Source organism: Pan troglodytes, chromosome 15, assembly GCF_028858775.2.
Source record: "Pan troglodytes isolate AG18354 chromosome 15, NHGRI_mPanTro3-v2.0_pri, whole genome shotgun sequence".
Classification (NCBI taxonomy): Eukaryota; Metazoa; Chordata; class Mammalia; order Primates; family Hominidae; genus Pan; species Pan troglodytes.
This window is the reverse complement of record NC_072413.2, coordinates 48,050,993-48,063,463: the sequence shown is the minus strand read 5'-3', so window position 1 is coordinate 48,063,463 and position 12,471 is coordinate 48,050,993. Positions and strand designations below refer to the sequence as shown.

At 47.0% G+C, this 12,471-nt stretch overlaps 1 protein-coding gene across 10 annotated transcripts in view; it reads left to right on the top strand.

Moving 5' to 3' along the window:
• Positions 1-12,471, top strand: part of LOC107966453 (uncharacterized protein encoded by LINC01588-like) — a 71,383-nt gene that overhangs the window by 6,425 nt on the left and 52,487 nt on the right. For 4 of the 10 annotated variants that reach the window (XR_010151095.1, XR_010151093.1, XR_010151094.1 and 1 more), the window contains exons 1-3: positions 5,634-5,798; positions 6,769-6,846; positions 6,981-7,223. The gene's annotated coding sequence lies outside the window, so the exon portion shown is untranslated. Of the gene's footprint in view, positions 1-3,792; positions 3,965-4,543; positions 5,570-5,633; positions 5,799-6,379; positions 6,558-6,768; positions 6,847-6,980; positions 7,224-11,283; positions 11,351-12,471 lie in introns of those variants that run through there. The other 6 variants (XM_063793340.1, XM_063793339.1, XR_010151096.1 and 3 more) reach the window with 5 other exon arrangements.

The window sequence follows — 12,471 nt, the reverse complement described above, 5'->3', positions numbered from 1 at the left end:
CACTGTTCAAGAGGTGAAGTTTATTTCTCCTTCCATTGAATCTGGACTCACCTCATGATTTCTTATTACTTGCTTTGACTGACAGAACAAGGCAGAGAGGATGCTGTGCCAGTTCTGGGCCTAACTTTCAAAAGGTTTATCAGCGTCTGCTTTTACTCTTGGAGACCAGCTACCATGTAGCAAGTCTGACTACCTCGAGACCACCATGCTGTGAGGAAGCCCAAGCTCTCCACATGGAGACAGGCCATGTGGAGGAGCACAAAAATGCTGATGTTTGACAGTATGAATGCTGGAAACCAAGGAATTGAAATGAGAATGTGGGATATTGGAGTTTGTGTGTTTTCAATAAGTTTAGGGATATTGAAGTTTACCATTTCAGTTCTGAGTTTTGAGAATGTACAGGATATAGAGATGGCTGAGGTGGAGAGGAGACAATGGTCACCAAAGTTAAGGAGGTGAACAAATTTGAGGCCAGGATACTGGCTGATTCACACATGAAAATTCAGCTTTTCTGTGGTGATGGCAGATCTGGCAGTGGGGAGAGGCACTGGAAGATTCCACTTGGGAACTGTTAGAGCCACACAGGGGCAGGTGGTTTCCTTGGAAAGATCTAGTTTTGATGGAGGCAAACAGATTTCAGTCAAGAGTCTGCAGCCATAGAATGGAGAGACTGTTCACAACTGAACAGGGGTCTCAAGGGTGAGAGAGGGCAACCCAGGGAAACGGGTTATCAGGAAAGGCCTCAGTAGAAGACAAGTGAGGTGTGGGTGTGGCACCTCACTTGGGCTGAGAGTCGGGCAGAGTGCAGATTCAGTTTCACTGGGGGCAGAAGTGAAGGATGATTTGGATGAGATCACTGGGCAAGTTAACTGGCCTCAAGATTTTAGCTGACCTGGAGAGATAAAAATTTGGTTTTCCTGCCAACACATCCAGAAGGGGGAGAGTGTTTTCTGTTGGCAGTAGAATCAGCAATTGGAGACCTTTGCTCAGGATTCCAAATGAAACTCTGGTGACAGGATGCAGGGCAGGGTGTGGGTAGGCCCAAGTCGGTAAACACCCTGCTGGCCTCAGGACTGTGACTCCAAGCAGAGGGGAGGAACAGGAAGCTGAGCCATGTGGTGGACGAGAACCAGGCTTGCCTGCGCTGCTGTACCCTGCAAAGCTTTGAAATTCTTAATCATTTACTATTTAATTTAAGGTTTAAAAATTAATTTTATTAATTTTGAATAATTTGACATTGTAAATAATTTTTGAACAAGGGGCCCTGCATTTTCATTTTTCAGTGGGTCCTACAATGTATGTAGCTGATCTTACTGCTACACTACTGTGTGCATGGGAAGGTTTCGAGAAACCCATAAAACACAGTGCCCGTAGAGACAAAGACACACAGGACACATTTGAACAAAGGCAGGTAGTCTGTGCTGGTTGAAACCCATAAGGAAACAGGGGAAAGTTCATTCATTCACTTATTCACTGAAAACTTTGTTAAGAGGGAGGAAGGGAGGTCCTGCTAGTGCCAGGAGCAGGGAGGGAGAAATAAATGACTGTCATGGTCCTCAAGAAGCTCCTACTCTGTGGAATAAGAGAAATGTACACAGGAACAATGCAGCAGAGTAAGAGCTGGGATGAAAATAAACACCTTCCTTCCATTTCTTCATGTTAGGGGTACATGGTTTGTCGAAAAGACATCAAGTTAAATTAAGGTAGTTCTGTCCTACTACACAGAAAACTTACACATGGTTTCTATGAATATATGGTTTCCTCACAGAACACCAAAGAACCTTCCTCAACAGGAAACCTCAGTGGCTTGTTCCCTCTGTGTGAGGATGTGTTGAAAAGAACAAGGAGTCGATTTGGCAGGAAAAAAAAATGCATTTACTACTGAATGTTGGCATGATCCTGTGGTTGGAAGGTCAAAACAGAAACTGGCAGTGCTACTTTTTATTAAAAGTCCACTTGGGGACATCACATGAGACTCTTTGATCTTATAGGTCAGGACACTGAGGCTTTAGGACTCCTGAGGTTATTTGGTAGTGAGGCTGCTGGGTTTCTGAATAAAGACCTATGATTAGAGTGTGATTTCCTGCCCTGCTTTCTGCGCTGTAGGCGTAGTTTGCCTCACTCAGCCAATCTTAAGGGAGGGAGGACCTGTGGCTGCAGTTTCCCAGATTATCCAAATTAGGACTCAAAAGAAGAGAGTTCTGAGGCCCAGCAACTCTGAGAAAATCCTGAAAAACATTGTGATAAAAAGGTACATCTTTCCTTAAAGCCAGAGCACTATGTCAGAACTGAGCCCTGAAGCTAAGTGAATGAAGAGCTTGAGAGTTGCTCTCAGTGGTGAAGATAAAATAGGTATTTAACCTGACGAATGGTGGCATTTTAGCCCAGAAGAGTGGAAGGGACTTGTGGTTCCTTTGCACCCATTACACTTAACACTTTGAGAGAGAGTAAGGCCAGCCCTAAGGTTCAAAGGAGACCCATCCATTTCCAACAGGCTACTTAAAAAAAAAAATGTTTTTTGAGACGGAGTCTCGCTCTGTTGCCCAGGCTGGAGTGCAGTGGCGTGATCTTGGCTCACTGCAACCTCCGCCTCCCGGGTTCAAGCGATTCTTCAGCCTCGGCCTCCCGAGTAGCTAGGACTACAGGCGTGCGCCACCACTCCCAGCTAATTTTTTTTTTTGTATTTTTAGTAGAGACGGGGTTTCACCATATTGGCCAGGCTGGTCTTGAACTCCTTACCTTGTGATCTGCCCGCCTTGGCTTCCCAAGGTGCTGGGATTACAGGTGTGAGCCACCACACCCAGCCAAAAAAATTTTTTTAACTGAAAAAAATATATGCTCATTGTAGAAAAAGCATAAAACTGCAAGAAAGAGATAATTTTTAAAAGCCACCTGTAGTCCAGAAATAATCACTGTTTTTTGGTATATTTCCAAACTTTCTTCTTTGCATGCATATACATATATAAATAGTTATGGGCTCACACCGTCCATGTTGCTTTGTTACTCTATTTCATGTAATACTAAATCATGAAAATTTTTCATGTCAATAAATACATTTAAACGATATTAAGTGCCTAAATATTCCTTTGTAGAGTTGTATTATTATTTATTTAATGAGTTGCCTATTATTGGAGATTAATGTTGTTTATAATTTTTAAAAAAAATTTTATTAGAGATGGAGTCTTGCTATGTTGACCAGGCTGGTCTCAAACTCCTGGCCTCAAGCAATCCTCTCATCTCTGCCTCCCAAAGTGCTGGGATTACAGGTGTGAGCCACCACGCCCAGTCTGTTTATAATTTTTGGTGATTATTCTTTTTTTTTTTTTGAGACGGAGTCTCGCTCTGTCACCCAGGCTGGAGTGCGGTGGCCCGATCTCGGCTCACTGCAAGCTCCGCCTCCCGGGTTCACACCATTCTCCTGCCTCAGCCTCCTGAGTAGCTGGGACTACAGGCGCCTGCCACCACACCCGGCTACTTTTTTGTATTTTTAGTAGAGACGGGGTTTCACCGTGTTAGCCAGGATGGTCTCGATCTCCTGACCTCGTGATCTGCCTGCCTCGGCCTCCCAAAGTGCTGGGATTACAGGCATGAGCCACTGAGCCTAGCCTAGGTGATTTTCTTAATTATTTCCTTAGGATATGTTCCAAAGAATTTAATTGCTAGGTCAAAGCTTATGACCTTTTAAAGGATTGTGATAGTGTGTCAGTCAGGATAGGCTAAATATTATAACAGACATAGCCAAAATCTCAGTGGCTTAACACAATAAAGATGTATTTCTCTTTTATGTCACAGTTCAACACAAGTCATTGGTTGGGAGTAGAGGGCACTCTGCATGGTCGTCTGGAACCAGGGTTTGCCTACATGATGGGTCTCCATTTGCCACCGGCCTTGGACGTCTCCACTGGATGCTCTGATTTCACCTGATAAGTAAAGGGAGAGAGAGAGAGCATGGAGAATTACACAGGTAGTTTTAGGGTCAGGCCTGGCAGTGACTCACATCGCTTCCTCTGCCCACCTTCCAGTTGTCCAGAACTCAGTCACATGACTGCTCCTAACTGCAAGGGAGGCTGGGAAGTGTAGTCTTCCTGAGTGTCCAGGAGGAAAACAAGAGCGTAATGGACCCAGAATAAGCATAGTCTCTGCCTCAAACATTACCAAGTGGCCAATCAGCAATGTTTTTCCAGTTATTTATTTATTTTATTTATTTTGAGACAGAGTCTAATTCTGTTGCCCAGGCTGGAGTGCAGTGGTGTGACCTCAGTTCACTGCAACCTCTGCCTCCCAGGTTCAAGCAATTCTCTAGCCTAAGCCTCCCGAGTGGCTGGAATTGCAGGTGCACTCCACCACACCCAGCTAATTTTTGTATTTTTAGTAGAGACAGGGTTTTGCCACGTTAGGCAAGCTGGTCTTGAACTCCTGGCCTCAACTGATTCCCCACCTCAGTTTTTCCAGTTTATATTCCCAACAGCAGGGTATGAGGATTCCTATTTTCCTATTCCCTCAATAATTAAGGGGAGGATGCTCTTTCTGTTGTTTTTTATAGATCTGCATGGAACAATGCTGCTTCTCTGCATGACTAGAGTTTGTTTTCTCTTTGAAGATAATCTCACTAGGATCAAGACCATACCTGCTGGAGAGTCAGGACTCTGGATTTCTGATTGTTTTCAGGACAGCTACCCTCATCCTAGGCTGATCTGAGTTTCTGGGTCTTTCTCTGCCTGTTCTTTCCTCTCCCCTTCCCTTCCCTGCTGCAGAAAGTGTTTTATGTGGGTGTCAGCAACATCAGGACCTTTCAAGCCCCTTGCCCCAGTATCATCCCTGAATGCAAAACTCACTCAGAGGCCTGGGGAAGAGATTCGAGCTCTGCTTTTCCTCTGCCACCTCAGGTGTGTTCCAGCTTACAAGACACTTTCACAGAAAAAAAGTTCAGGGAATGGAATTGGAAGGCAAAAATAGCTGCTCGATGCTGACTTGGCACATTTGACTTTGACCAAATCATCCAGCGCCTCGTCCTTAGTACTCTGGTTTCCACAGAATAATCCTCATGCAGTGAGTAGTGGAAGTCAGGAGGAGTAAACTGCCTAGATGTCATGAAGGGAAAGCAATGCACAATAGACTTGTGCAGAATCTATTCCTGTCCGTTTCCCTGTGAATCCAGGTTGCTGAACACTGGCCGATGTCTGAGCTGTGGTTTCCCCCTGGATTTGAAATGTAGTTACTAGAAGACAATGCTTTTGAATGGCTTCTTGGCCGTGACTTTCATAGGGCCTGCTGGCTGTTGCCTGATGATTGTTTGATAGGCTTAGCACCTTGGCAAAGCAATGTTTCATTTGCAAAACTACGCTTGTCCAGTGCCTCCTGGGAACTGAAAGCCTGGCATCAGCAGAGGAACGCAAATTGGGCAAATCACAGATCTCCCAGGCATGCGTTGCTTGGGGGCCGTGGCACACAGCACTGCTAAAAGTCTAGGACAATCTATGTATTTTAGGAGCAAACCAGTGCCTTGCACTTCTAAGCTGTATCCTTTGCTCCCTCCCTGAGAGGCAGCCGTGTGCTCTGGGCTTCCTAGGTAAGTGACTCACACCAACAATAAGCCTGGCTTATGACCTAGAAAAGGAAACAGGAAGTGGCTTAGAGACATAAAGAGCACAGCCCAGAAGGGGCTGCTGTGGAATTCTCCTCAGATGTGACGGAGTCCAGTGGGCAGAGGGGCAACTTAGCATCCTCTCTTTCCCCATGTTACCACGATGCTCTTGGCAGGGACCATTTGATGGGGATTCAGATGTCTTCCTGGGGTGGTGAGCAGGGGTGAGGGAGGGGGAACTGCTGCTGGGTCAGTAGCTCCTCTCCAGAGTGAGCCCATCTGTGGAATGCCATGCCCCTTCTCTATCCCATCTTTGCAAGTGGGCTTGGGTTCTTGGGATGAGTTCATCAGGCCTTATAAATGCAAACTGTGCAGAGGTGCCTCCAACAAGAAAAACCAGTCTCTGGCAGGGCCCCTAAGGGCAGGATTCTGGAGAGGCCGCCCTGTCCTCAGTTTGGCCCTGGGACATTCTGGCCGAAAGTAGGATGGCTGCGGCAGAGGGAGGAGAGGGGCCTCCCTGTTGATGGAGGCCACCATGTAGGGCTTCACTATGCTTCCCTTTCTGGCTCTCCCAGGGAGGAAGGGTGGCTGGCAGCTGGCAGCAGGGCTTGTGAAGGCTTAGCCCTGGGCCTGGTCCTGCTTCTCTTAGAGGTGGCTGGTTGTGCAATGGCATCCTGGCTGCTCCTCTTGGAGCCCTGTGACCACAGTTCCAGGCTCCACCCCCATTTCTCACCGCCGGTGGTGAGAAATGGAATTTTTTGTTTTGTGTTTTTATGCTGTTCCCATAACACCCAGCACCAGTCCCCAAGGATGAGTGCTGAAGATCCATAGCCATGGCAGGGCAGGGCCTAGGTACTGAAGGAAGATCCCACTCAGAGTTCAGTTCCACCCACTGCAAAACGCCCTCCGAGGACCCTCACTAGACCAGTTCCTCAAAGTGCGGTCTGCAGGCTGCCATCAGCGGAATCACGGGGTGAGGAAGGGGCTGTTGAAAACATGGGTTCTTGGCCCCATCTGCAGACCTCCAGAATCTAACCCTCTCAGGGAAAGTCCTGGAAATCTGTGTATCTAGAAGCACTTTTTCCCCCAGGTTGGCCAGCTCAGAAATGTCTAAAAACTTTTCTCAATACCAATCCTGGTCTCATTTATTATCCTTCTCATGAAAATGATTTGCTTCCTTTCAGCCTTGTATGACCTCTGAAAATATGACCTGAAGCAGATGGATGCACTCACATAAGAAACATCACCTGTGGCCTTCATTGGTAAGCATGGATTGCTGTTTTCACTCAGGGGCTTTGAAGGAAGACACCTTTGATCATCGGGCTGCCTCTACTTTTCACTGAGTTGTCACTATTAAATGCCCTTCCCTGGCTTTGCCTTCTCTCTTCTCCACCAGAAAATGGGCCTGCTGCTCAAAGAAGTTGGGCTCTTGGAGTTCTCTAGCACAGGGGCCATGAAAATCAATGACTTCCTTGTTTGCTGATGGAGCAGAGGTAGAATCTCTTGGTGTTTCCACAGAGAAAACACTGACCATGAAGAGCCAAGAAAGATGACATGATGAAGCCATCAGGGGAAGCACCAAACATCCTCAACTCTGCTCACCCATGGTTTTCTCCCACCCTCCCAGAGCTCCTCCTGCGTGAGTAATGCAGTGTGTGCTGGTGCAGTGTCTCACTGAAAAAAGAAAGAAACCCTGATTTGCAGCATTGGCCAATTTCTGTAGTGTAAATACTCCCACCATAGCAGATTTCAGGTTACCAAGGGTTTCACAACTGGTTCACAAGTCTTGACTGTAATGACCAGCTCATGCAACTCCAGCATCTCATCATCTCCACCCTGTCCCAGAAAATCCCCACATCACACCCAGGCTGAATATCACTTTCAGCTTCTCAGTCAGAAGGAGAAGTGGTTAACTATGCCAGGATGGTAATGACTAAATATCAGAATGGTGAGTGTGGAGGGTCAGGATATCTGCCAAATTGGAGATGACTCTTCACTTCTCAATCTTGGTGTCTCATCTGGGGAAGTTGGAGGGAGACATGCACAGCTTCTCATGAACAGTCCTGGAAGCCCTTACCCCAAGGCCTCATGGGGCTCTCTCCAGGGCTTGCTCTTTGTCACTCTCCCCTTTAAAAGCCTGTCATTCATTGTCAGAGAACAGAAGGCTCCATCCTAAGGCCAAGTTGAAAATGGCAGGCTTGGGAGCTGTCTAGACTCTGGGTCCTGGCTTTTGTCTTGGCTGGTGTCAAAATGGACTCAAAATGGACTCTTTAAAAACTGGCCTCAGGAAGATTCCCCATCCAACTCTGAACAGCCTGGACTGATCTTTTTCTGATTTTTAGGGGTCTTGTGAACAAGAGTCAGGTGGGCGGGCAGCTCTTGTAAAGCTGAACATAACCAAATTTGTCCATAGCCTGTGACAGCAAAGATCACAAAACTCTTCCCTCCCCTTTAGGGCCTGGGAGTGATGCCGAACCAAGGGGAGGATAGTGACCTATTTTATCTCCCAAACATTGGGCAGCCAGTTGCATTTGCAGATTTAAAATCCACCCACACTACTGCAGTTTCTGTTCTCCTGCCCCCCCCAAGCATACTTCTGGCTGGAGCTGGTTTTGTAAAGTGGAGTTGGCTGTGGGTGTGGGAGTCCTCCTCGGAGAGCCTGGTCTGACAGCCCCAGTCAACAGCCCTCCCATGGGCATTTGGGCTGCTCCAGTCCCAGCAGGTGCACAGCTCAGGGGAATCTGGTTTTGTCTTGGTCTCAGCCAGGGAAGTCTAGTTAAAGAAAGAAAAGGTTGGCTGGGTGCAGTGGCTCACACCTGTAATCCCAGCACTTTGGGAGGCTGAGATGGGCAGATCACGAGGTCAGGAGTTTGAGACCAGCATGGCCAACATGGTGAAACCCCGTCTCTACTAAAAATACAAAAATTAGCTGGGCGTGGTGGCAGATGCCTGTAATCCCAGCTACTTGGGAGGCTGAGGCAGGAGAATCGCTTGAAACCAGAAGGTGGAGGTTGCAGTGAGCCGAGATCGTGCCACTGCACTCCAGCCTGGGCAACAAGAGCAAAACTCTGTCTCAAAAAAAAAAAAAGGTCTTGGTGGAAATGGCCTTGAATCTGGGGTCTCTCTCATATTCTAATCACTCAATCACTTAACAAATACTTATTGAGGGCCTACTAGGTGCCACACATTGGAAGACAGTGGAGGGTGAAGCAGAGTCTGCCCTCAGGGAGCTTACAGTTTAGATTACAGGCAAGACAGCCCTTACACACATAATTCCAGATGAGTCAATAATGACCAGGGTGCAGAGGCTTTGAAGCAGAAGCATAAGGTGCAATGGGAGCATAAAACAGGGAAGCCTAATGCAGACTGAGGGGCCTGAGGAGGGTTCCTCGAGAAAGTGAGGTTGAAGCTGAGAACCTGAGGAGTGGTTTTCATGCAGTGCAATTGAAGGTTGAAAGGGAAGATCCTCCAATGCACAAAGAATTCATGCTTCAGAAACATTCTCTTCCTGAGGATACATTTGGGAATTTAGGTAGAAATTAACTGTCTTGCCTTCATATACAGTGTAGTGGAGACCACTGTAGGTCTCCAACTTTTTGTCTTTTCTTAATAACAAGTCCCCAGTTTTTGCTAGGTACATAGCTACCCAGAGAAAAGATTATGTGGCCACCTTACTATGTTCTGGCCAATGAGATGTCAGCAGAGGTAATGTGCGGGGCCTCTGAGAAGGCTCTTTCCTGCTACCTGGTACCTGGCTGGAGGCTGAAAAGCCATTAGGGACCATGAGGAGACATGCTAAGGTTGGAGGGTCAGCGTATTACATGGAGCCTCCTTCCCTGATGGCCTTGGGCTGCCATACCAGCCCTGGATTGCCTAATTCCCGACTTCTTTTGTAAAAGGGAGAAATAAATGTCAATTTTTTAAAAAAGCATCTATTATTTTGACATTTTCTGTCATACACAGCCAAATATAATCCTAACTACTATACACAGCTTCTTTTCAGCTTAATGAAAAGATCATTGTTCTGCACTACACATAAATTACCTATTTTATAGAAAAGTCTGTGATTACAATAGCTATTTTCCCAGCCTCCTTCATCACCTCCTTGATCCCCTTATCCTCCCTTCGGCCCTGCACCTCCTCTCTTTCCTGACTCCCACACCAGAGCTAGGCCTGCCCTGGGCACTTTTGCCTCCAGGAATGAATGAGGCTCACAGCCCGAAGGTGCTCCAAGTCTTGGCTACCTTCCCTCAGTGGCTGCCCTGGCAAAGGTCCTGCCGCAGGGAATCACACAAAGTCCAGCAAAGCAACTGGTCTTTCCTGTCCGTTCTCACCCTTCCCAAGAAAGTGTGAAGAGTTACGATACTCAGGTAGAGCTGGAAAAATCGTACCCTTTTAGAGAATCCACAAGAATGATTGGAGGTGCTTTCATTGACCTGCCCTGCCTTGGGTTTTTCAAGCTACGCAGATGGGTTTTTCAAGCTACGCAGAATTTAATGGATCTGTTTCCCCAGCCTATGGCTAACCAAATCCAAAACATCAAGAGTCAAGGGGAGAAGGTCAGCATGTTTAGTTACAAACCTTTGGGGCTGTCTGGGGTGATTGCAGGCCTCAGCATGCTGGCTTTGGGTGGGGTGAGGCTGGGGATGCATAGAATTCTGTCCCCTCTGCCCCTGCCTCAAAAAAAAAGTTGAAGGCTTAAACCCCAGTACCTCAGACTATGGCCTTATTTGGAGATAGTCTTTACAGAGGTAATCAAGTTAAAATGTGGTCATTAAGGTCAGCCCTAATCTAATATAACTCCTGTCCTTATGAAAAGGGGAAATTTGGCCGGGTGCGGTGGCGGCTCATGTCTGTAATACCAGGACTTTGGGAGGCCAAGGGGGCGGATCACAAGGTCAGGAGTTTGAGACCAGCCTGTCCAATATGGTGAAACCCCATTTCTACTAAAAATACAAAAATTAGCCAGGTGTAGGGGTACGCATCTGTAGTCCCAGCTACTTGGGAAGCTGAGGCAGAAGAACCTGGGAGGCAGAGGTTGCAGTGAGCCGAGATTGAGCCACTGCATTCCAGCCTGGGTGACAGAGTGAGACTCCTTCTCAAAAAAAGAAAAAGAAAAAGAAAAAAAGAAAAAAAAGAAAAGGTGGGGACAGACACACCCACAGTGAGAACAGCACGTGAGATGCAGGCAGAGGTCAGGGTGATGCTTCAACAAGCCAAGGGAATACCAGAGGTTGCCAGCAAACCACCAGAAGCATGGGAAAGGCATCCAACAGATTCTCCCTCTTGCACTTCTAGCCTCTAGAACTCTGAGAAGACAAATTTCTGTTGGTTATGTCACCTAGTTTGTGATACCTTGTCGGGGTAGCCCTAGCAAACTCAGGCAAGATCCTTCAAGTACCAAAGAACAGAGGAGTTTGGTGACAGCCACTGGACTCAAGCGATTTCCCTGCAGCCTCACATCAGGACATGAAGATGTGGGGAGCAGCTAGCCTCCCCTATATTTCTGTAGCTGATGGAAAGTGAAAAAAAAAACCACCAACAACCTCATGGCCTTGAAACGCTGCATCCCTTCAAGCATCGGATGGTTCCCTTTCAGAAAGGCTGTTATTTGCCCAACTATATAAGTAGTGCTTGCTAATTTGCCAGGAACTATTTGAAGTGCTTTAATATTCTAATTCCTTTTGTTGTTGTGACAGATGAGGAAACTGAGGCACAGAGAGGCTAAGCAACTTACTTAAGGTTAGCGGGTAATACATAGAGAAGGTGAGATTTGGGGGGTTTTGTTTGTTTATTTGTGTAGAGCTGGGGTCTCGCTATGTTGCCCAGGCTGATCTTGAACTCCTGGCCTCAAGCAATCTTCCCACTTCAGCCTCCCAAAGTGCTGAAATTGCAGGAGTGAGCCACGGCACCCAGCTGAAAAGGTGGGGTTTGAACCCAAACAGACTCCCTCCAGAGTCCACACATTTAACCACGACATCTTTAAGTGCATGAGCCGTAGTCCATGCGATCCTGTGTTGGACACAGTAGTTCCTGATTGAGATTGGTGTGCTGAGTGAAAGCCATTCCCAAGCCATGTTGTTTGCCACAGTGTGTGTGTGTGTGTGTGTGTGTGTGTGTGTGTGTGTGTTTTAACCCCTTGTGTCTATCACTGGTGGCTGGTGGCTGCCCCAGTCAGGGCTACCTTGAAACAGCAGAAACCCCAAAGCAGCAGGTTCCCGTCTCTTATGCTCATTTTCTGGAACTCTTACCTGGCCTGGCTGGGCCAGAAGTCTCCCTTGGATATTCCTCTCAGTAGAGGAGTTCAAGGAGTCCTCTCTCCACCTGCAGGCAACCAGGGTATCCTGACAGAGACGAAATCTTTCAGAAAGGCCTTTTCTGCTCACTTCCTGGGGGTCATGTTAAACAAGACTACTTCCCAGAAAGCACAACTGACGCTGACTGGCAAGGACTGTCTGAATATCTATCATCTATCTATCTATCTATCTATCTATCTATCTATCTATCTATCTATCATCTATCTATCATCTACCTATCTATCTATCATCTATCCATCCATCCATTTAATCTTTTTTTTTTCCTTTTCCTGGCAGAAAAATCTAAATGTCTAAATGGGTAGGCATCTTTCAACTTATGAACAGTCTTTGCAAACCCCAACTAAACTTTCTTTGTTGAATGATTCTTGCATGTGCACAAATGCACACATGAAAAAACTTTGTATGTGATCTCTCCCGCCTGGGTTCCCCCACCTCATCTACTGCTTGATTTCTGCTGGTGGAATTGGAAGTCTGCAGGGATGGGGGAAGAAGGTCAAAGGACACCCACAGGCTCTGCAAAAGCCAGCCACTGGGCCAAGCTGCCACCATCCGGCTCCTCCCACTGCCTAC